Consider the following 27,036-nt stretch of genomic DNA (forward strand, 5'->3'; position numbering starts at 1 on the left):
CATCCAGGAATTGTAAAAATGACAGGGCTGAGCAGAAGCTATTTCTGGTGGCCAAAATTAGACCAGGAAATAGAATTTAAGGTGAGGAATTGCTATGAGTGTCAACAAACCAATCAAATGCCAGCAACCGCACCTTTAGATCCTTGGGAAATCCCTGAAGAGGAGTGGTCCAGACTTCACATAGATTATGCAGGCCTATTTAAAGGTCACATGTTTCTTGTAATAGTGGATGCTTTCAGCAAATAGTTAGACGTCTACATGTCAAACTCATCCACAACAAACGCCACCCTGGAACACCTACAAAGATGTTTTGCAACTCACGGGTTGCCCCCAAAAATTGTAACAGATAATGCAGCCGTTTTTGTAGGTGAAGAATTCCAAGCATTTATGTCAAGACAAGGAATCCAACATATCACAACAGCACCAAAACACCCCTCTTCAAATGGATTGGCTGAAAGATATGTGCGGATTTTTAAGGAAGGAATGAAAAAAATGAGTCATGAGAAAGGCTCCCTAAGTTCAAAACTGAGCCGTTTCTTGTTGTCATATAACTCCACACCACAAACGGTCACTGGCATATCACGAGCAGAATTATTAATGAACCGGAAAATAAAGACATTTTTGGATTGGATCATTCCGCAGAAAACTACAGTGAGGGAGCGTATGACAAAACACCAGGAAATTCAAAAGAAATATCATGACAACTCTCGGAGCATACGAGAATTTAGAGAAGGTGAATTAGTCTGGGCCAAAAATTTCTATACAGGACCAAGATGGAAAAAGGGAGTGGTCAAGAGACGGACAGGTCCAGTGTCATATGAAATTAAACTGGAGTCGGGGACAGTGGTAAGGAGACATGTGGACCATGTAAAAAAACAGATGGAGCTGGACACAGATAGAGCTTCGGAAATAGGAAGAACAAGTCCACAAAATAGAAATCAAAATTTTGATACAGACTGGGTGATCCCACTGACCTCAGGCACCAGTAGTCCAGGTAGCTTCAGTCCGAACCAGGAAACAATAAATGGAGTGGGGAATACACAGCAGGAGGCCCCAGTAAGAGAAACCATTAGATGTAGTGAAAGAACAAAAAAACAAACCGAAGCACTTGAAAGACTATGTCACATAAACAAGTAATTCGGAACTATGGGTGGAGGGATGTAATGTATGTAACATGTGCAGACAAAGTAGTGTCCCTTGAACTAAGAAACCAACTAACATCCGGGTTTCACTACGCATGTGCAAACGCCATTACAGTAGTATCATCGTGTAAACAACGACTGATAAAACGAGTTTAAATCTACCTTTCATCTTGTGAGTTTATTACAATTTCCTCGTTTGTTTTACTTTATTTTAAATAAAGTACCCCCCCCCAAAAAAAAAGGCAGGTCACTCTCGAAGAAAAAAAATTGACCAAAAGATGATTTTATGAAGAAGATAAGAAACGGACATTTTGACTTTCAATTTAGATGATGGCGATAAAATAAACAAAATCACCGACTTCGATGTTTTGTCACAATGGTTATTTTTTTTAATAAAAAATACTATTTAGCGCAAAATAATTCGTTTAGCAATAGTGCTGATCCTCAAAAAATTCTCTGGAATTTGTAACGCTAAAATTGGATTCAACCGTAAAAACATTTATTTAAAAGTCTGCGTAAAAAGTATAATTTTAATAAAACAATTTTTTAATGAAAACAACATTAGTTTTTTTTTATTAAGTATAATCGCTTTTTGTTTTCGAATAAATAATTTAAATGAAACATTTTTTGTTTATTAAAGCAACTTTGTAGGATCAAAAACAAATTAATATTTTAAATGATTTATGATCGAGAAGTGCCGCCTGGCGACAGTTTAGTGAAACGATGCACCAAGAAAAGATGACCACTGTCCGCATATTGCAAAAGGGTCTTTGGTTTTTTCTAAATAAAATATTTATTTTCTTATTTGATAATGCAAGAAGTGTTATCCTTTTTTTCTCGTAATAAAACAAGAAGTTTTAAACTTAAACCATTTTTTTAAATAAATATATGTTTTCATTTTTTCGTGTCTTCCGTTCGGTTTCATTACATAATCAACCGGTAGCTTGCTTTTTTTTTCCGAGCACTGATCTTGGACGTTACCTTTAAAAATATACAAATTTATTTTCTTTTGGAAGGGGCGGGGTCGTTTTAAAGCTATATTTACCTCTGCATTTTCTTTAATTTTCTTTTTTTGAACAATCATCGAAGCTCCTGAGGCGTGATCCTCTCATGTCAGACATTTTTTGTTCAAAAGTAACACTCGACATTACTTTATTTATTTATTGTTTGAAAAAAAAAAAACTCTTAAAAAAATGTTGAACCACTAAAAACTTACAAAGCTAGAAAACGGATACTTAGAAAAATCATTTAAAAAAAAACAACAATAGTAAACAACTTAAAATAGTTTTTAAAAATATTATGGGATGTGTATTCTCTTTTAAATATAATATTTTCTTCGAGAACGGTCATAAAATGTGTTTTCAATCGATAGTTATTCAATAAGGGACCAATTTTCCTTCCTAGCAGGAAGGGACCAGTTTTCCGGGGACCAGTTTTCCTAAAATCATTTTGAGCATCGGCATTTATTTTGCATGTACCTAACATAAACGGATGCAATATTTACCTTCTTGTATGGTCTTTCTTCTTGTTCAATTTGAAAATAAAATAAATCATCTTCTCATGCAAACTCACAGAAAATTTTGTTTGTATTTTCATTCCCTACTCAGTTCCCGTAAAATATTATTTAAAATAAATATATGGTTTTGTTTTCGTTTCTTGACTCCGTGATCAAGTCTATTTTTTTTTAAGCAGGCGTAAACAAGTAAAAATAATTTTTAAAAATATTATGGAAGTCATAAAATGTGCTTTTAATCGATATTTATTCAACAATAAACCAGTTTTCCTACCTAGAAAAGGGATGAGTTTTTCTAAATTCTCTCCATTTATTTAAAATTATATTTTTTTTAATTAAAAAAAGGTGTTTTCTTAACAACCCATGAATTAATTTTTTAGCAATAAAATGATAATTTTTGATTCGTTGTGGGTGTGGCAAATTAGGAAAAATGAATTGTTTTGAGAAAGAGACGAACAACGTGTCAAATTGAATTAAATGAACTATTATTTGTTTCATGATGAAACAAATGAAAGAAAAGGGGACAGCACATGTTTAGGAAAGTCTATAGTTTGGTGTGTGTCTCTCGCTGTTAATTGGTGAGAAGGAAAGTCTATAGTTTGGTGTGCGTCTCTCGCTGTTAACTGGTGAGAAGGAAAGGCTACAGTTTGGTGTGCGTCTCTCGCTGTTAACTGGTGAGAAGGAAAGTCTATAGTTTGGTGTGTGTCTCTCGCTGTTAACTGGTGAGAAGGAAAGTCTATAGTTTGGCGTGCGTCTCTCGCTGTTAACTGGTGAGAAGGAAAGGCTACAGTTTGGTGTGCGTCTCTCGCTGTTAACTGGTGAGAAGGAAAGTCTATAGTTTGGTGTGCGTCACTCGCTGTTAACTGGTGAGAAGGAAAGTCTATAGTTTGGCGTGCATCTCTTGCTGTTAACTGGTGAGAAGGAAAGTCTATAGTTTGGTGTGCGTCTCTCGCTGTTAACTGGTGAGAAGTAAAGTCTATAGTTTGGTGTGCGTCTCTCGCTGTTAACTGGTGAGAAGGAAAGTCTATAGTTTGGTGTGCGTCTCTCGCTGTTAACTGGTGAGAAGGAAAGTCTATAGTTTGGTGTGCGTCTCTCACTGTTAACTGGTGAGAGGGAAAGTCTATTGTTGTAGGGAGAGAGGGAGAGAGAGAGAGAGAGAGAAAGAGAGAGAGAGAGAGAGAGAGAGAGAGAAAATGTCAATCCAGTTCATAGAGATAGAAAGCATGTAAGGTGTACGTACTGTTTGTTGACTCTTGCTCCAAGCAGTAGCAGGTGGCATAAGGCGTGCAGGCGTGCGTGCCCCGAAAGTGAGGCAGCCAGTCTGTCAACTGTTCAGCTCGGAAGGCGAGTTGAAAAAAGGCAGGAAACAGCTTGTCTCTTGCTTTTATAGTTGTTTCCGGTGGTCTTTTGCGCACGTGTGGATTTCCTTTGAAGGGGAAGTGACGTTGCCCATGTGTGCATATATGTGAGTACATGTGTGTACGTTAGTGTGTGTGTGTATGCACGTGAATGTGAGTGTATGTATGTGAACGTGAATATATCTACGTGTGTGTACGTGCGTGCGTAAGTTTGTGTGCGCATATGTGTATGACAAGAAAAATTCTTGAGATGTGAACGTGTGTTTGTGTGAGACTAGAAAAGGCTCGCACAAATTCAATAGAATTTGTAATAATAAAAAATTAAAAATAAAAACAACATCTGAAATCACAAAAAATGAAAATAATTTTTTCAATTTTCCTCAAACTTGGTTATTTATTAAATTTACAGGCGATGTTCGTTTTCAGCATATACGAAAACCAAAAAGATCGTCATTTTAAAGGAAAATGTTAAGCTGGAAAGCAGGTAAAAATTTTCAAATAAATAAATAGAAAAAAGAGTTATTGGCTTTCGGGTCAAGATCAAAGTGTAGTATCTGTTATGATGCTGTATTTCACTTTTTTATTCTCGGTTAGTGGATAATGAAATCCTTCATAACGGAGACAATTATATTTGTATCTATCCAGAATGCATATTTTTCGGAGAGCTGGATTTTTGTTTCTATCCAGAGTGCACCTCTCCCCCCTCCCCACATTAAAAACTGATCTTGGGTAACCAAATAAATAAATAAATAAAAAGGCAATCAATAATATTTAATTGACTATCATCGTCTATTAATTTTTAACAAGGAAAGCATATTTTGTAATTTAACACAACGCAAAAAAAAAAAATCACAATAAAATAATAATCAATAAATTTTATTTTAATTTTCTGCGAACTTGATTTTCCGGTCGCCATCTTAAAATGTTGACTTCCACCCGTCAAACTCGTCTCGTTTAAATTAACTCATCTTATAATCGTTTCTTTGTTAAAAACAGATTGCCAAACAAAAAGTAAGTATTTATTAATTTAATTGCTTTTGAAGCTCTTTTTTATTACATTATGATTCCCTTTGTTTTACTACAGGGGCGCGTCGAAACCATTATGATTGCCTTTGTTTTAATAAAGAAATGAGTCAACATTCCATGATTGCATAGAAACGAAGAATGGTACTATTGAAATCACTTTAATCGGGGTTTTTATTGTTTACTTTTGTTTTTAAAGATTTTTTTTTAAGTGTCTTGAAAATTATTTTTTTTATTGAAAACATCGCAATTACATAATATATTACGTACTCTAACATAATCCCTAACGACCTAAAACGCGTTCATGGAAAAAGAAGAAAAAAAAACCGTGTTAAGGAAATTTTCAAGGTTTATATAAAATATTTATTTTTTGCATGAAAATGTGGAAAAAAACTGGGAGAATAATATAAGATACTGACAAAAAAATAATAAATAAATAAAAAAAATAGGAAGTGCCTAACCCTTCACTTAAAAATATACCAAAAAACAGAAACTCAATTTTAATAAAAATTTCTGCATTTATTAACAATCACAGAATATAATTAGTTTTAATGAAGATAAAACATCGTAGATGTTAGCAATTTATTTTTTTTGTAATCTATCGGCGCTTCTATAGGTTTATCAGAATTGTAGTAATTTTTGACACCCCTAAAACGAAACTGCGAATAAAATATAAAAAACTCGCAATTTCTCCTTTAAAAGTGGGTTGTTTATTTTCTTTACTTTCAAAATAAACCATTAAAGTTGTATAAAAAGTAATAGAAAGATTTTTTTTATTAAAAAAAAAAAACAGTAATAAAATTAATTGAATTTTACGAGTTCAGTATTTTTCAATTTTTAAAATTTAAAAATCTATCAAAATTTTTCTATTGATTCTATTTTTACGATATATTCAGGGTCAATGGGGAATTTTCTGCTATTTCCAATAAACCGAATATAATATTTTAGACAAACGTTTTTTTTTAAATTCACGCCCCCTTTTTTAAATGCCCATTAAAAAGTAAATAATTAATTTACTCACCAAAGTTTTATATATCACAAATTAAAGATAAAAGATCAATAAATAATATATTAAAATTTAAAAAAAACAAAAAAAAAACTGTAAAGTCCGAAGTTTAAAACCTTTTTTTTAAATGAAACCTTGGTGAGTAAATTACTTATTTACTTTTTAATAGATATTTCAAAATGAGGGGGGCGTGAATTAATTCGACCCCCTGTCTTTCCAAGCTTATAACTACTCGAAAAATGTAATTCAAGACCTAATTTTTTTTAATTAAAGGAGCAAGCCCTTTAATTGAAAAAAAAATTAAGTCTTGAATTACATTTTTCGAGTAGTTATAAGCTTGGAAAGACAGGGGGTCGAATTAATTAACGCCCCCCTCATTTTGAAATATCTATTAAAAAGTAAGTAATTAATTTACTCACCAAAGTGTTATATATCACAAATTTAAAATAAAACATCAATAAATAATATATTCAAATTTAAAACAAAAAAAGTAGTGTTTTTAGAAATTTACCTGTAAAGTCCGAAGTTTAAAACCCTTTTTTTTTTCTAAATACACATGTTTTTTTTATTTTTTATGAAACCTTGGTCCTTGCTCCTTTAATTAAAAAAAATTAAGGTTTGAATTACATTTTTCGAGTAGTTATAAGCTTGGAAAGACAGGGGGTTGAACTATTTAATATTTTCACGAAGTTTCTGACACACCTAGTGCTTCAACACTATTGGGACGAGATGTCAGAAATCGTAAAACTGAATTTCTACATGAAAACAATGGAATCTACGTATTTCCCGTATTTTTAAGATGATTATATCCAAAAATGACGCAAATTGATGAAGTAGAAAATTGTTTATTAAAGAAAATTGAATTTGAAGAACACGATCGCATATGCTTATGTAAAACACAGGAGAGTCACAAGGGAGGTGATTCAATAATTGTAAAAAACTTGTATATATGTTATTTTAATGTTATTTAATAAACAATTATTTTTTTTAAACAATTATGAAAAAATCTTCAATGAAAACCAGATTCAGAAACATTGTATATATTTTGTGTTTATTTTTTATTTGTCTTGCGTTAGTAACATTAAATATTTAGAGTTACTTCCCTTGTTTATAGTTTCGTTTTGTTTCATTTTATAAAAATAAGCTGGCGGCAATTTTTCACCTGCTGACACGATTAGTTTTTTATTTTAATAATTCAATAATATTCAGGTAATTTCGACTGCATAATTTGAAAGTTACCATTGCAATTTGTAACTTATTAGAATTGACAAAAATCAATTGAAACCATTGATTTTTATCTGAAAATTCCATTTATCGAATACAAAATCTCGTCCCAATTCTAAAGAAGCACTAATCTTTTGCATATATTTTACAAAAGACACTAAATTCATGTAAGTATGGAAGACATGCTTCTACAATTCATTGTTAAGGTCCACTCGAAACAAAAACGGCTTTTTTCATCTCTTTTTATATACTCTTGAGGGACAGATAACTCACTGGTACTTCCTGTACAATTGGTTGATAACTTCTAGATAATATTCCAACACATTAGTCGATATATCTTTTGCCGCTACACCCCCCATGCTGTGACCACAGGATGAATTATCATGATCATTTCTGTGTGCACTCGAGAACTTGTGCAATTTTTTATGTATTTCGGTTAACAAGCACTGCAACGTGAACATTATCTTAGTGATGAAGGACTGTCTATGTGTGTTTGTCATCCTGTGTGGCTATCAACTTTATCATCAATTTCCATTTCTTCTTCATCAGGTTCGCCAGTCAACCCGACGTGCACATATATTTTACATTTAAATATAGATACGTTGCTTAAAAAAATGATGACAAAAAGAAGGTTTGATTCAGTTATATTATTATTCAAGTCCGTATTCATACATTTAGGTCTGACCTTTACTCCTTATCTAGGAGGAAACACATACTTGAAAAATGGTGGAGTCATTCTACCACTCCAGTAGATATCTCACTGCTTATGCTATTCTTTACCTGTATAAGAGCCAAGTATGTCCAAGGATGATATATAGTTGCGACATCTGGTCAGAAGTTGTTAGAATGATCTTATCCTGCCTTGTCAGAGTTCAAAATAACTTTGTAGTGTAGTGGAAGATGCACGTTTCTTTTCCCTGTAATCTCTTTCCCACAGAAAAGACAGTGTGAACCGGTCTCTGTTTTATCATTATTTTCATAGCAATTGCTTGTCTGAGCTCTGTTTTTCTGCTTTCCATCTGACTACAATATAGTTGTCTTCAAGTCCAATGTGAACAACAACGTGATGAGCCGTCCCCTTTAGTCATAACAATCAGTGGATGAAAAGCTTTCTTATAATTGTTAAAGGAAAGCAGCTTAGTCTTAGCAGCAATGAATGTTATCATCTATTTATGCCTCATTCCATTATAGATTAATAGTAATTTTCTGAGGTTTTGTACATTGCATACATATGTGTAAATTAGTTTTCCTCTCATGTCTGTAAAAAGTATGATGTCGTCACAAATATATCAATCTCAGGCACAATTTTATCAAGTCCTAATGAATATCAGGAAAATAAAAGTCTAAGGGTCGAACACTGACGTACACCTGTGTTTATATCATGTTGTGTAGGCATACAACTACCATGGACACCATGATTTTTTTTCTTGTCCAAGAAGAATCTGCTTATATTATTAGTAGTGTTATTTTACGAGTTAATTGTCATGAGAAAACCTTCCCAGACTCCATCAAAGGCTTTGGATATACCAAGGGGTTCTGCCCTAGCTTCCCCTACCTTATTCAGTGCATTTAGGAAATGACCTGCAGTTTACTGGCTCTACCTAAATCTACACTACTTGTTAAATTTTATCTGTCCTATCAAGCCGGAATAATATTTCACCATCTAAGCATAATCATTCAAATCAGCATTGCACTTCATCTATCAGGTATGCAGCATGAATAATATTTCATCATCTAAGCTGTAATTGATTACATCTGAATATTCAAACAAATTGAAATGATGTCTCCATCTTCATTTTTATTATTTAAATGACATCAGGGTTGATTATTTCCCTCAGAAACAGATAGAAAATGAAATGTTGCAAAAGTATTCCTCAAGTTCTGATCAAGTTCCTGTTTCCTCACCATGCAAAAGACTAAGTTTACCAACGTCAATTTTATTAGTCTCATCCATTTGTGCCAAACACAATTTGTCAACAGCAAATCACCATCTTGTGAATAAATCCAAGGAAATGATGAAGATTATCTTGGCATTCACAGTTTCCTTTGCATAAACCTGGTATTTTACTTCCATACTTTTTAATTCTTTGAAGATGTCATCTACACAGTTGATGATGATAACAACGAAGCATCTTGCTTTAGATTGTCCTAAACTTCTAACATAAACAGTTCATCGATTACTGTTTTGCCGATGTTTTCACATAAGAAATCTGAAGAGAACTTGAACCACAAAAGCTTCTTGCAAAAGTCAAATTGATTTTATTTTATGTTCAATTGACTCATGCTAAATTGATTCTATTCTATGTTAAATGAGATTGCAAGTAATTTGAATTATAGACATTAAGGTATGCTGCTGTAAAGTTGAATTTAATAATCAAAGAAGAAAGTGCATGCGTGTGTGTGTATTGTGCGGTTATAAAACTTACCTTCAGATGGGATCTGAGAGAGAGAGAAATTAAAGATTGCAGCCATGGATTTATGAGGTGTAGTATCATGGAATCTCACGAGATCTCATCTTCCACTGCACGCGTATGCAAAGGGAATGGGGTCAGTTTTCTAATAAAATGTATGGTGGCAGAGGTGGTTGGTAGAATACATGCTGGAAGTTATTGTATTTATTTTTTTGTTTTGATTATCAACGGTAATAGCTCCTTGAAAATATTTCTCATGATTTTAAAGGAAACTAGCTTTATGTTCGTACCGAAAAATCTTATCCATTTATCAGCTCATTCCACTAAAAACTAGATAACATTTAAGTATTTGGTCATTATTTTTGATATGTGTGCATTTATTTTCCCCACATGTGGAGAATAGAATATGGAGTAACCTGTAAACATTCATAAAAAAAACTCAATTGCATCAAGGAGTTCATATATAAAAAATCTGTAAAAATAAAAATCCAAGTATCCAAACTTGGGGTTCACTTGCATTAATGTCATGTTGTTTATATATATGGCCAGCAACAACACCCGGGATCATTTTTTGTCTAAGAATAATTTAATTATATGGAATATTTTTAGTAATACTGTAGTTATTAATTTGTATAAGATCTTTATACTAGACATTTTATGAATACATTTTTAGCATAATTTTTCACATATTAAAATTATTTGATTTATTATTTTACAGACATATTTACGAGGAAATTTGAACTGCTTATACATATAGTCCAAATGTTCAAGCATATTTTTATAACTTTTAATGAAAACAGACTGCTTAATATTCAAATAGTTTTTAAATATCAGTTAATTATTTTTTTTTAAATGTTTAGTGTTCTTATTTTTTAATGATTATTTTAATTGTGTTTGTTTTTTTCATTTATAGATTTTTGTAATGGCAATTAATTTGAACACCATAACGTTTCTGAATATTCTGATCAGTTGTAACTAATGTACGATTTTTTTGGTGTTAAAAATACAATAAAAAATTTAAATGTTTTGAATTTATAACAATGAGAAATTAGAATACTTTATGTCTTTTTATTGTATCAAACAAAAAATTAAACCAACATTTTTTGATTTAGTTTTTGTTTCACACGTATTCCAGAAAAGCTGAACTGTCTATACCTATTGGCAAAATCCTCAATCCTAGGTTCATGACTTTTAAAGAAAACATGCTGCTTAAGGTTCAAAGATTTTTTCAATAACAGGTAATTATTTCTTTTTGATAAAAATGTTTAACTTTCATTATTTCTTTAATGATTATTAAAATTGTTTGAATTATATTTTTTTGAATTGTAAATTTTTGTAAGGTCAATTAATTTGAACACCACAAACTTTTTGAATGTCCGGCTAGGAAATTTAAGAAAAGCGTAATATTTTTAAAAATAAAAAAGATGGAGCCATAAAATTTTTGATAAGACAAAGTAAAAAAAAATAGTTATATTTCTGAAATTTTGAAAAAATAATAATAATGTTATTTTTCTGTATTGATATGTTTTATATTTATTTGCATTTTTAAGTATTTTTACAACGTTTAGGTCTTAACTTCCAAATTCTTGAATTCGGAAATATGAACTTGGAAATATGTACTGAATTTCAAGAAACTTCCATTGTTCTTTTCATAGAAAAAATTCAGAGAGTAAGTTGCCATATGGAGATAGTTTTACAGGAAGTCAGTCATTGTACTATAATTCCGCATCGACAGGTCATAAAATCTGTAAATCTGAAGTGTTCGTTCTATAATATAAAATCATTAAATCGCCATTGTTTATTCCATAATCATGAAATTTCTATTGTTTTTCATAAAGTTCAACAATTCTCTTCCTGGCATTTTATATGAAAACACACAAGCTCTCTATAATATTTTTGAAGCTTTTTAAATTGTTTGAATTATATTTTTTGGAATTGTAAATTTTTGTAAGGTCGATGTGAACACCACAAACTTTATGAATTTTCTACTCGGAAATTTAAACAGCGTAATATTTTGGAAAATAAAAAAAGATGGAGCCATAGAAAGTTTTATAAGTAAATAATAATATCTTTCTGTATTGATATTTTGTATTTATTTTTAATATTTTCACAACGTTTGGAAGACTTTACTTTTAACATTCTTGTAACTTGTACTGAATTTCATGAAACTTTTATCGTTTGTTTCATGGAAAAAAATTCAGAGAAACCACAATTTTCAGTAAGGGGCCCTATTGAAATAATTTTAGCTTCTGCAGGAAGACAGTCATTGTACTATAATTCCACATCGACAGGCCATAAAATTTGTAAATCTGCAGTGTTTGTTCTATAATATAAAATCATTTAATCGTCAATGTTTATTCCATAATCATGGAATCTCTAGTGTTATTTTCCTGACATTTTTTACGAAAACACACAAGTTCTCAGTAATATTTTTGAAGCTCCTGTTTTTGTAACGCTAATACTGTGAGAAGTCTTCAGATTTTTTTTATTGTCATTTGTGTAGTATACCAGTAGATATGTGGAGAGTACTGGATGATATATATTGAGTGTTTCAAGAGAAAATACACCTTCCTTCCTATTTAAAAATAGAAAAAAATCAATCTCTTTAGGTTCTTATCGAAGCGATAATTGAAAACGTAACAAATGTTCAGAAATATTGGTTTAATATGTTAAACATATATGTTGTAGACATTACAATATTGCTTTCTTGATTTATCTCATTATAAGCTATGCCGATAATAGTCCTCATAACTTGCAAATTCACATTCACAGCTAATCCCATCCTTTATAAGTAATATCTATTGCCATGCTAAACTATGATATGATAGGTCCAAATTGATCTTTTACGGGTTCTTTAAAGTAGGCAGAGCAAAGATCTAAGAGCACAATATTTGATGTTAAGCTTAAGAGTAGGAGAAAATTCATACTTATCAGATCAATATTTGATCAACATTGGCTGCTTTTTTTATATCAAAATTTTATGTATCAACAGAAAGTAGCTTTTAATAGTTAACTTTTGTTTTTGCTGCTTGATGACTGCCATCAGCATGAGTAGCCAATACAGGAGTTCTGAGCTTAGTTTATGGTAAAACGCCATCCGACAATAATGTATCACTCTAATTGGACTATTCTCTGTGGATAGAGATGATCGTTCAGCTTGCTTGGTGCTTTGCATGCTGAAACTGTTTATTTACTAAATTAGATTTCCCCTAATTCACAGGCAGAGTATCTGCTTTTATTTCCTTTATTTTTACCAGGGGATCCAACCTAAGCAGGGTTTTTACAATTATCAGTTTATAAATTATAGCCTTATTTTCACTTGTCAACTCTACATGTCTGCATTGCAATGCCAAGAGTAATCATCATCAAGTCCAACATATTCTCTTGCTCAATATGGTGTAGGATCACTAAGAATAACGATAGTGTTTCAGCATGTTCAGCTTGATGGAGAAATATGGCTGCAATTCTTCTCCTTTTCATTCCACTACATGTCGCTAATGAATGCTGCAAATCTGACTTTTGTTTAAAGGCAAAACTCCATTATTTTTATTTTATTGAAAAGTTGAATAAAGCACGAGAAAAGAATTTCCCGATTTATTACATGCATATTAGATATTTCCATTTAACAATAATAATAGTATTTCAGTTCAGAGAAATATGGCTGCAAGTCTTTCTGTTTTCATTCCAGTAAATGTCACTAATGAATGTTGTAAATACGACTTTTGTTTAAAAGCAAAACTCCATTATTTCTCACTTTACTACTTTCAGGCCATGAATATATGTATGGAGACCAACAGTCAATGTTTTATATCTATATTTCTTAAAGATACAATAGCCATAATGCATGCCACAATCGACCGTGTGCCATAGGTTTTGTCTTTTACAATTTGTTGCAGCGAGCACTGCATAAACTTGCAGCATTAAATTTATACATAATTAAAGAAACGAGTCACCAGTATTATGAATATGTTTTCAATGACAATTACAGGAAAACCTTTTTTCATAAAAAATTCAATTTCATCAACTAAAGTAATACATAATAATAAATGAGAATCAATTTGTATTGTTTATTTCAGTGAAAATCGTGTTATAAATTTACTTAGTACATGTAAATATATTTACTAATGAAATATATTATGACATATATTAAATATATTATGACATATATGAAATATATTATGACATATATTAAATATATTATGACATATATGAAATATATTATGACGTATATAAAAAATATTATGAGATATATGAAATATATTATGACTTATATGAAATATATTATGACATATATGAAATATATTACGACATATATGAAATATATTATGACATATATGAAATATATTGACATATATTAAATATATTATGACATCGATGACATATATGAAATATATTATGACATATATGAAATCTATTATGATATGAAATCGTTGAAAAAAGCAAAACAATCGTCATATTTATTACATGTATATTAGATATTTCATGTGAAAAAGATAAGTGAGTTTTAATTGTTTATATCATATCAGAGAAATATTTATATATTCTTCAATTTCTTAAAACTTTCAAACATTAAATATTCAAACATTTATTTGCATTGTTTAAACAAAAACATTGAAAAAATTGCTAGATTTTTTTCATGCATCGAGAAACATTAATCAAAAAGTGTTACAAACTTTTGTTGATATTTAGTTTATTATTTATGAAAAAGAATTCATTTTCTGCATGAATAAGTATTGCAACAAATTTCATAATTATATTTTTACTTTAATTAAAAATGAATTTAAAGACGTTTTCAAAATTGTGCATGATTATTTAATTGTGCCTTTAGCTCACAATGCAGATGTCCATCTCTAATTTATCCATTTAAAAACAACCGCGTATACACCTTAACATTAATAACAGTATTATGAAAAAAATGTATAAATTATATGATTAAATGAAATTTGTCTTTATTTTATTTTGCAGAATACCCAGCAATCAATACAATGAAAATTGCACAAAGTTAAAAGCCAGAAAAAGAGAAACCATATCCTTCAGAGTTATTTCTTTATGAAGTAGAATTTTATGAAAATGCAGGAAAAAATCCTGACAACTAAGTATTTTTTTCTATTCTATAGGAATATTAAATATGGTATTAGTTGAAATAATTATTGCAAATGCATATGAATAATCGACTCCTTGACAGTTTTATAAATGCAGTGAATAGTAGAATAATAACAATTTGTATGAGACTTTAATAATCAGCTTCAAAAATCGTGGATTTGTTAGAACTTTCCATTAAAATACACAGAAAATTAATTGTGAGAATCTATATTCATTATGTTAATACGTAAGGTTTAAATATCATCTTATAAAAATGCATAAATATTCAGTGGATCTATCATATATGTTGAGTATTCATCAGTCAATTCACATCCAATATTGATTTAATGTGGATTCTTTATTATAGTGAGCTGGCACACAGAGGGGCATACATTCTGTATATATTTGCATATAATTATATTAGTGTTGGGACGATTAATCAGAATCAGAAAAATCTTAACTTTTTTGGGTATCGGCATCGGCTTCGGCATAATTAAAGTCTAATTTCTGATTCCAAACTGATTCTTTAAAATTTTTAAATATAAAATGAAACAAGCACAGATTGATTTTTTTTATTAAAACCTATATTAAACAAAGAACACTTGAACAAGGAAACTTAAACGTGACTAATAATAGAACAAGGCATTTACTTCAATAAATGCTTATGGTTTAATCGCATTCTCTTTTGATTTCTTTAAAAGATCAATTCTTTTAGACATTCTCTCAACCAAAGTGGAACACTGTGAAGAGGAGATGCTATTCCATTCGCTTTGTACAGCTTCTTACAGTTTGTCCTTCCTGAAAGTTCTTCCGGCCAATGCATGAGATATTATGGACCAAATATTCTTAATTGGGTTTAAATCGGGGTTTGACCTGGCCAAAATATTATATCAGTTGAATTATCCGAAAACCATTTTTTGTGACTTTAGCAGTGTGTGCAGGGCATTATTATGTTGCAAAACTAATGTTCTGGAATATTCTCAGCTTCGGGATACTTGGTAACAGTCCTGTTTTTAATATTCGAATGGATTCCTTTGCATAGATTAACTTCCCACATCTTATAAGTTCCCTAACTCCTGCTGCAGAAAAAGTTCCCCCATACCATTATCCCTCAATTCCCGTGTTTAACTGTTGTGGCAACTTGGTGAAAATCTTTCTCCAGTTCTTCGATTGCACCATTTGGGAGCATCAATAACAAGACAAAATCATGATTCATCTAACCAGAAAACATTCCTTTACGAGCCTGTATCTTTCTTGCAATAATACGAGAAAAATCTCTTTCTATCATTGATGTTCTTCATAGATAAAATGGGTTCTTTGCAGACCTTTTAGAAGAAAATCCCATTTCTTTCATTTTTCTTGCTATTGTATATCTAGAAAGAGAATTTGCAGTCCCTGTTTTGAATTTTTTGCTTTGGTCAACATAAGTTTTCTTTCAATCCTGTAAAACAGTTAATTTAAGCCTGTGGTCGTCCTTCAAAGTGAATGCTCTAGGGCGATCAGATCCAGATTTTCCCTTTACCAAACATTCGACTTTAAACCTTTGACTAATTCGCTTCACTACAGAAAGAGATGTTTTCACTTTTTCTCATAAAACATCTGCTTTTAAGTCATTTTGGACTGCTTTAATCCTGCAATTCGTTTTTATATCCTCGCCAAGATGCGGTCCTACCATATTTAGGATTAATTTTTCCACTTATTATAAGCTATAATAATAAGGATCTGCGAAATAGTAATTTTCAGTTTAAATTAACAAAAATTCATGGAAAAATGTTGAAAAATGGATTTTTCCTTCTTTCACCTTGGCCCATTTTTTGCTCAAGAGTGTATATTATCAATTATGTTATAAAACATATTTTTATTTGAACATGATACAAATATAAATGAGGAATAATCTACTAAATTTTAAATTCATAAAACTTGAACAGAAAATTTTCTTATTCATTCTGCTTATATAATATGAAGAAATTAATGAAACGTAAAAATTGTGAACAGTTCAGTTTGAAAATGACAACTAAGTCCGATACAGGAGAACAAAATTATTCCTGTGAAGTATGTGTTTCCGTTTTTACAAGTAAACAGCATTTAGCCGTTCATATGCGAACACATACTGGAGAAAAAACACATTATTGTGAAGTATGTGGCTATTCTTTTTCAAAGAAATCCCAGATGGTCCGACATATGCGAACACATACTGGAGAGAAACCACATTCTTGTGAAATATGTGGCTATTCTTTTTCACAGAAAGCCAATCTTTTACGACATATGCGAACACATACTGGAGAGAAACCATATTCTTGTGAAATATGTGGCTCTTCCTTTACACAGAAATTAAATCTTTGGGAACATATGCAAACACATACAGGAGAAAAACTATGTTGTCGTGAAATATGTAGCTCTTCTTTTAGTAAGAAAAAAGATTTAACTATACATATACGAACACATTCTTGTGAAGTATGTGGCTATTCTTTTTCACAGAAATCACATGTGTTGCGACATATGCGAACACATACTGGAGAGAAACCATATTCTTGTGAAGTATGTGGCTCTTCTTTCTCAGACAAATCCAATTTGTTGAAACATATGCGAACACATACTGGAGAGAAACCGTATTCTTGTGAAATATGTGGTTCTTCTTTTACACATAAACAGACTATGTTTGAACATATGCAAACACATACTGGAGAGAAACCATATTGTTGTGAAGTATGTACCTCTTCTTTTACTAAGAAAAAAGATTTAACTATACATATACGAACACATACTGGTGAGAAACCACATTCTTGTGAAGTATGTGACCGCGCTTTTACACACAAATCCAGCCTGGTTGTTCATATGCGAACACATACTGGAGAGAAACCATACTCTTGTGAAGTATGTGGCCATTCTTTTATACAAAAGCAACATATGTTGAAACATAAGCGAACACATACTGGAAAGAAACCATATTCTTGCGAAGTATGTAGCTCTTCTTTTACTAAGAAAAAAGATTTAACTATACATATACGAACACATACTGGAGAGAAACCACATTCTTGTGAAGTATGTGGCCATGATTTTACACAGAAATCCAGCTTGGTTGTTCATATGCGAACACATACTGGAGAGAGACCATACTCTTGTGAAGTATGTGACCGTTCTTTTATACAAAAGCAACATATGTTGCGACATAAGCGAACACATACTGGAGAGTAACCATATTCTTGTGAAGTATGTGGCCATGCTTTTGCACATGAGCAAACTGTTTCATTATATTGTAACACATACTAGAGAGAAACCATGTTCTTGTGAAGTATGCCGCTCTTCCTTTGCAAATAAAAATAGTTTAGGCATTCATATGCGAACACAAATGCAGGTTCTGTAGCACTGAGGTTGAGAGTGTGGGCCACCTGATTTCTGGTTGCAAAGTCCTACTTGGAGACGGTTATTATACAGATCGCCATAACGGAGTTTGCAAATACCTTCACTGGAAGATATGTAAGAAACTCAACATTCAGTGTAGTAAAAACTCCTGGGAACATACACCCGAACGAACAGTTGGGAATGACAACTACATTATTCACTATGACTACATAATCCCTACTGCTACATATCTTGAAAATGCAGCTGTTAAACCAGATATAGTGATTTGGGACAGAGCAAACAAAAAAGCGACCGTAATAGAGGTCAGTGTACCCAATGATACAGGGCTTAACAGAGTTGAGAGGGAAAAGATTACAAAGTATCAAGGACTTATGTATGATATGAAACGAAATTGGAAATTAAAAGACGTTTCAATTATACCAGTCATCATAGGAGCAACTGGGCTTATGAAAAAGAACTTTAAAAAGTACATAGCAAGCATACCCGGTGAACCAAGTGCAAGTGAAATACAAACGATTGCACTGAAAGGGACTGCTAGAATCCTGAAAAGATCTCTTGGTTGGACTCACTAAAATAGGGGTAAATGTCAGACATCTGGTTGGATGTCCCATCCCCTAGAAGAAAAAGTTTAAGAAAAATGAAAAAAAAAAGAGAAATCCCGCTAGACACTCTCAATTGTCTAAGGCCTCTCTGGACAGGGGGTTGTCATAACATCCTGGCATGATGAGATTTTTTACTAGAAGTTAACAGTCCAAATAAGATTTTCCTATGTCTAATCCACAATAGGTCTAATGAGGAATCATGTACCTTTCCAAGTGATGTTACCTCAAGTATTAGCATGAAGTAGGATACTCCACCAGACTAAATAAATTATTGTTCTTGCATCTAGTAAGACCAAGCAACCAAAACAGAAGATATGCTACAACATATGAAAATGGTTAATTGAGGAGAGAGAAATTATATTTTATTCAATTTAATTTCTGACATAAGGCTTCAGAGATAAAGAGTTTTAATGGGACATTCGAATATCTATGTATCTCATATATGCTGCATGTGAATACTTATTGTAAACAAAATCATATTCTTTTATTAAACATTCAACTTTTACATACACTAGCGGGGGTACCCAGCATTGCCCGGGTGTTTGGAGGTGTACGTGGTCAACCAGATGTTTGTGTTGGGGGGGGGGTAAAATAAAAAAAGTTTTGGTAGGTAAGTATGAGGATCGAACCTGAACCCTTGAGGCAAAGTTGGAAATTAAAGTGTGAAAAAAAGACGTGGTACGTTAACCACTGGGGCGTCATGGAATACTAACAGAAACATGTTTGAATTTATTTAATTATTTAGAATTGGATGGTGCACGTTTTAATGACTTGATGAGGTCGACTTTGACTGCAAGGTAATATTTTATTTACTGCAGGAACGCTTGTTCCCAAGATGTTGGGGGGACCATCTCCCCATAACAAGGGGATTGTCCAAATTGAATATCAATTGTCTGATATAAGAAAAATGTCCACATTGATCAAAGCTAGTTGCTTTCGGACATTTCCAGCAAAATTAGTGTCGCTTTTATTTTATGGAAACAGCTTATCCACATGCGGCGAGCGAAAAATGTTGAATATTTATCTTTTCAAAATCGATCAAATTAAATAGACAGGCGACCTCCGTTGTTAACTCGTATATATTATGATTTATATGTTGTTAACTCGTATATATTATGATTTATATGTTGTTAACTCGTATATATTATGAATTATATGTTGTTAACTCGTATATATTATGAATTATATGTTGTTAACTCGTATATATTATGAATTATATGTTGTTAACTCGTATATATTATGAATTATATGTTGTTAACTCGTATATATTATGATTTATATATTGTTAACTCGTATATATTATGATTTATATGTTGTTAACTCGTATATATTATGAATTATATGTTGTTAACTCGTATGTATTATGATTTATATGTTGTTAACTCGTATATATTATGATTTATATGTTGTTAACTCGTATATATTATGATTTATATGTTGTTAACTCGTATGTATTATGATTTATATGTTGTTAACTCGTATATATTATGATTTATATGTTGTTAACTCGTATATATTATGAATTATATGTTGTTAACTCGTATATATTATGATTTATATGTTGTTTACTCGTATATATTATGATTTATATGTTGTTAACTCGTATATATTATGAATTATATGTTGTTAACTCGTATATATTATGATTTATATGTTGTTTACTCGTATATATTATGATTTATATGTTGTTAACTCGTATATATTATGAATTATATTATGTTTACTCGTATATATTATGATTTATATGTTGTTAACTCGTATATATTATGAATTATATGTTGTTAACTCGTATATATTATGAATTATATGTTGTTAACTCGTATATATTATGAATTATATGATGTTTACTCGTATATATTATGGTTTATATGTTGTTAACTCGTCTATATTATGATTTATATGTTGTTTACTCGTATGTATTATGATTTATATGTTGTTAACTCGTATATATTATGAATTATATGTTGTTAACTCGTATATATTATGAATTATATGTTGTTAACTCGTATATATTATGAATTATATGTTGTTAACTCGTATATATTATGAATTATATTATGTTTACTCGTATATATTATGATTTATATGTTGTTAACTCGTATATATTATGAATTATATGTTGTTAACTCGTATATATTATGAATTATATGTTGTTAACTCGTATATATTATGAATTATATGATTTTACTCGTATATATTATGATTTATATGTTGTTAACTCGTATATATTACGATTTATATGTTGTTAACTCGTATATATTACGATTTATATGTTGTTTACTCGTATGTATTATGATTTATATGTTGTTAACTCGTATATATTATGATTTATATGTTGTTAACTCGTATATATTATGATTTATATGTTGTTAACTCGTATATATTATGATTTATATGTTGTTTACTCGTATATATTATGAATTATATGTTGTTAACTCGTATGTATTATGATTTATATGTTGTTTACTCATATGTATTATGATTTATATGTTGTTAACTCGTATATATTATGATTTATATGTTGTTAACTCGTATATATTATGATTTATATGTTGTTAACTCGTATATATTATGATTTATATGTTGTTAACTCGTATATATTATGAATTATATGTTGTTAACTCGTATATATTATGATTTATATGTTGTTTACTCGTATATATTATGAATTATATGTTGTTAACTCGTATGTATTATGATTTATATGTTGTTTACTCGTATGTATTATGATTTATATGTTGTTAACTCGTATATATTATGATTTATATGTTGTTAACTCGTATATATTATGATTTATATGTATTAACTCGTATATATTATGAATTATATGATGTTTACTCGTATATATTATGATTTATATGTTGTTAACTCGTATATATTATGATTTATATGTTGTTAACTCGTATATATTATGAATTATATGTTGTTAACTCGTATATATTATGATTTATATGTTGTTAACTCGTATATATTATGAATTATATGTTGTTAACTCGTATATATTATGATTTATATGTTGTTTACTCGTATATATTATGAATTATATGTTGTTAACTCGTATGTATTATGATTTATATGTTGTTTACTCGTATGTATTATGATTTATATGTTGTTAACTCGTATATATTATGATTTATATGTTGTTAACTCGTATATATTTTTATTTATATGTTGTTAACTCGTATATATTATGATTTATATATTGTTAACTCGTATATATTATAATTTATATGTTGTTAACTCGTATATATTTTGAATTATATGATGTTAACTCGTATGTATTATGATTTATATGTTGTTAACTCGTATATATTATGAATTATATGATGTTAACTCGTATATATTATGATTTATATGTTGTTTACTCGTATGTATTATGATTTATATGTTGTTAACTCGTATATATTATGATTTATATGTTGTTAACTCGTATATATTATGAATTATATGTTGTTAACTCGTATATATTATGAATTATATGATTTTACTCGTATATATTATGATTTATATGTTGTTAACTCGTATATATTATGATTTATATGTTGTTTACTCGTATGTATTATGATTTATATGTTGTTAACTCGTATATATTATGATTTATATGTTGTTAACTCGTATATATTATGATTTATATGTTGTTAACTCGTATATATTATGATTTATATGTTGTTTACTCGTATATATTATGATTTATATGTTGTTTACTCGTATATATTATGAATTATATGATGTTAACTCGTATATATTATGATTTATATGTTGTTTACTCGTATATATTATGAATTATATGTTGTTTACTCGTATATACTATGCTTCCTGAAAAAAAGCCTTTCTTGGACATACACAAAAAGCGAACATACATACACACATTTTCGCTTATATATATATATATATATATATATATATATATATATATATATAGAGAGAGAGAGAGAGAGAGAGAGAGAGAGATTATGTGTTTTTTTACAAAGGAGTCACCACTTATCAAGGCTCGGAGGCCACTCAAGGATAAGGGTTGATGAGTGTGCAGTGGTAGTAGTAGTGCTCTGGAGGTCTCCAGTATTTTATTTAGGTTGTTTCAGTAACACTCACTATATGGGTCTATTAGTAAGAAGGGGTTGGAAAGACAAGTTAAGGGGAAGAAAGATAGGACAGATGTAAAGAGCTAGAATGCTTAATAGAAAAATGTTATACATTTCAACCTCTTCTATTTTGTTCTTACTGTCTCCAGGCAACGTCGGATACCCTGCTAGTATATACGAGAGAGTATGCAGATTCTTCTAATTACTGATTCTTTATATCGAGTGAATCTAGTATTCTGATGCTGCAAAGCAATCACATTATTTTAGTAATGTTATGTTGCAATGCAGTCGAACACATTTCACAGTGTGTGACCGCCATATACATTCAATTATTAACATGAAACTAATGCCCATAATATTGATATTGCATGGTAAACGTGTAGTTTTTTGTTCTATTTTTTTTATTTTGGAAATAAATAGTTTATTGTATTTAATAAAAGAAAATTGTTTCGAAGACATAATCGACTGGAAAATAATGTCACTGTAAAGATTTGAAACAATTTGTCGGTACATATGTTTAAACATAGTTTGTAGAAACGAAAACAACACAAAGCTGAATAACTTTTCAATGAAATGAAAATATGGATATTTTTTGATAAAAATCGTTTGTTTTATGACAGAAAATATCACTTAAACATTTTATAAAATTTATTCCTGAACTTTTGAAATCAATTTTTATTTAATGCGAGAAAATGATGATTTGTAAATTCATATTTCTTTTTATACTTTAAAAGAACAATAAAAATATCACACAACGTAAAAATTTGTGCAGTTTTTGTGTATATTAATTTGTCTATTTTCTTGCAAATATGTATATTTCCAAAATGAAACAATATTTTTTATATAATTCGTTAGTTATACAATATACCCAGAAAGTAGATAACACCGGAGAACAATTTTTACTTTGTGAATGTTGTCTAGATTTCTACAAGTGATTTAATTTTGCGTTGCTGAATGAAATAGCATCCGTTTCTCTCCATCAGATCAGGTTTGTGTGCAAAATTGATTTGAGAAAATTGATTTGAGAAAATTGATTATATTTTGTGGCATTCTCAGCTCATTTTTGTCAATACATATCATAAATATCTTAATTAAGGTTTTTAAAAAAGAATGTCTGTCCAACAATATACAGTACCGGTAAAAAGAAAGTCCGCACTTGTAATTTTTCCAAAAACTTAAGCTAAATTTAATGTAACTGTTAAAACAACCTATACCTCATTTGATTCGCCTTTTATTCGTCTATAATTTTACCTGTTCATATTTGACTTTTAATTGAAATATTCTAGTGTTCACGCCAATTTAAAAAAAATAACTTTAAATTGAGGAGGCAAAAAGAAAGTCCACAGCAAAAATTCGCTTCAAACCAGCTTAAATTATCGACCCTAAATCAGTTTAAAATATCCACCAACAGGCAACAAAGCATCTCTAATCATAATTGTTGTTGTTCCATGTTATACACCGTAACATTTAGTCTACATGCCACGGCTTTCTCTTAGTGATTGTCAGGAGCTATTTAATCTCCACATTTCTGGTTTATCCAGTTGAGAAATCGGCCGCAGATTCACATGTAATGAGAAAACGGTACGAAAGACTATGAAGAAGCATCAAAACACCGGAAGTTCGTGATGCCCCTGGATCTGGTCGTACTAGAATTACTTCTAACAGGGAAGACAATGCTATTAAGTTACGCAGTCTAAGAAACAGATTCGAAACAGCTCCCCAAATCCAACAACAGTGCAATTTTGTGAAAGAGTGCATTCTTTCTACTGTCAAGAACAGATTAAAGAAATTTAAATTGCAGGGATATGTTGCAAGACACAAGCCAATGATTTCTGTAAAAAACAGAAACTGCTGTCTGGACTTCGTCAGATGCAATGAAGATCGTAATTCTTCATATTGATCAAAAGTGCCTTTTAGCGACGAAAGCAAGTTCAATAGGATAGGCAGTGATGGTAGGCAGCATGTCAGTGGGAGGTAAGACGATGAATTTAATCCTAGATGCTCAGTTTCAACGCTGCAAGGTGGTGGCGGTTCAGTTTTGATGTTGTGTATTATTAGTACCAATGGTCCAGGGTATATAGTTCGCTTGCCAGGTCGAATTAATCGACCAAGTACATTAATATCTTGACTAAGCATTTTCTACGCTACTTTGGATGATAATACCATCTTCATGCAGGATAATGCTCCCATTCACACAGCTAGCAATGTCAAGAGGTTACTGGAAGAGCATAATATTCCGTGTTTGGTTTGCACAATCTCCAGACCTCAATCTTATCGAAAATGTATGGCATATGATCAAGCAACAGCTACGCAATGATAAAATTTCAAATTTGGAAGAACTTTGGACAAAATTAAAGAAAAGTGGAATGCCCTTTTCCCCGAAGTATTACTGCAGTCTAATTCAAGGAATTGTCAAAAGATTGCAGGTTGTCAATTTGCAGAAGGGCTATGCTACAAAATATTAACTAGTTCATTGTGTTACTGTTGTATTTGTGTTACATTAATGACCTAAATTTACATTTAAATAACAATTTACCATTGTTTGAAGTTTCCTCTTGCCTCCTCAATTTTAAGTAATTTTTTTAAATTGACGCGAACACTAGAATATTCCAATTAAAAGTCAAATATGAACAGGTAAAATTTAAGAAGAATACAAGGCCAATCAAATGAGGTATAGTTTGTTTAAACAGTTATATTAAATTTAGCTTCAATTTGCAGTTTTTGAAAAGATTACAAGTGCGGACTTTCTTTTTGCCGGATGTATATATTGATTACCTGATGGAAATATCGATTACTGTAAACTGAATGGTGGACATTGATAAAAGTAAGTAAATGTAAATTGCATGTTGCGTCACGATTGTTTAAAATTCAGGACTTGAACTTCCGTTTCTTCAAACCTCTGGAATCTTTTGCGGACGGAAGGTCCAACAGTTGTCAGCTATTCCTTTCGAACAGGCCAGCTCTTCCTCGTATAATGCTAAGCACGTCTCTACTATCCCACATGCACACAAAACATGTGGTGAAGCCAGGCTATTATTCCAACAAAAAGTTTACCGTGTTCAGGTTAAAATTAATAAACGACTTATGGTGATCATAACCAATGTTGTCCAAGATACTTTACCGCTTCATACTTCTCGTTCAGTCGAGTGATGGGTTCAGAGTGAGTGATGGCTACAGAGTGAGTGATGGCTACAGAGGCAAACTTGTTGCCGTTGTGTAACAAAACACATTTCGGTGATCGCTGGATGCTGTCAATGAACAGTCTCCAATCTTTGGGTTTGTACTGTGGCAACCCTAGCTTGAGAAAAATCTGCCCAATATCTGTATAGTACACCAAGTCCTTTTCTTCAGAGAAAAAACGGAGGTATTCTTTTTGCCTGTTGCGGAAGAAGGTGATGCTAGTACTGTAAGAGAGAAGTTTTTCCTTAAGTCTTGATGCCAACAGTTTGGCAGAGTTCTTTGACAAGCTGAGGTTGCGAACTAGATCATTCAACTCCATTTGGGACAAGCATCATCTTAAAAAAACAATTCTTCTTCATCTTTTTTTCCTTCCTCTTCTTCATGTCTTTTAAAACTGGAAGTATCTTCGTCAATAATGTCTGGAAGTTCTCTGAAGATGTGCACTGGAATAACATCACAATGAATTATAGGACAACGTGCTGATTGAAGATCAGGATACTTGAGGCTGCCCCGGTTCTTTCTGTTGATCCCATTACAATCAAAAGTGCAGAAGCAGAAGTCAGTGACATGGTAGGTCGACTCCCTCCAAACCATCGGAATTCCAAACTTCAGACTCTTCTTGTCATTAGTCCACCCACGCACAGAGTCTCGGTGCATACCTTGCTCACCATGTGTGTCGCCCAAACTTTATTCTGGCCACCAAGTTTAATACCAGAATTAGCTTGATAATCACACTTTATGAAACTTGCAGCTGGTTTCCTATTTGGAGCAATGGTGTAGTTTCCACATATGTAGCAGAACACGTCGACCATATTTCTTCAGGATCTTCTGAACGAAGCTATCTCATTTAGCTGCGTAATTTCGTCAAGTTATGAGAATAACTTTTAAATGTTAAGCAATTTTAGCTGCGTCTAAGAAGATCTGGTGACTTAAAAGGTGTAATGAAAAAACTTCGATACGGAGTGAACTTTAAATAAGCTTTATTTTATTAAGAACAGATCCGAGGAACGAGAACTTTACTTCAAGGAAAGGAAGAGAAAAGAAGGAAAA

General features: G+C 31.0%; 1 long non-coding RNA gene across 1 annotated transcript; it reads left to right on the forward strand.

Moving 5' to 3' along the window:
- The first annotated feature begins 4,911 nt into the window (after positions 1–4,911).
- Positions 4,912–19,848, forward strand: LOC145269773 (uncharacterized). Its single transcript, XR_013865233.1, has 3 exons — positions 4,912–5,024; positions 10,813–10,915; positions 14,643–19,848. It is a non-coding gene; the product is annotated as an uncharacterized LOC145269773 (long non-coding RNA).
- Positions 19,849–27,036: the final 7,188 nt, after the last annotated feature.

This window comes from Euprymna scolopes, chromosome 45 (assembly GCF_053919585.1).
Source record: "Euprymna scolopes isolate OS-2025 chromosome 45, ASM5391958v1, whole genome shotgun sequence".
NCBI classification, from domain to species: Eukaryota; Metazoa; Mollusca; class Cephalopoda; order Sepiida; family Sepiolidae; genus Euprymna; species Euprymna scolopes.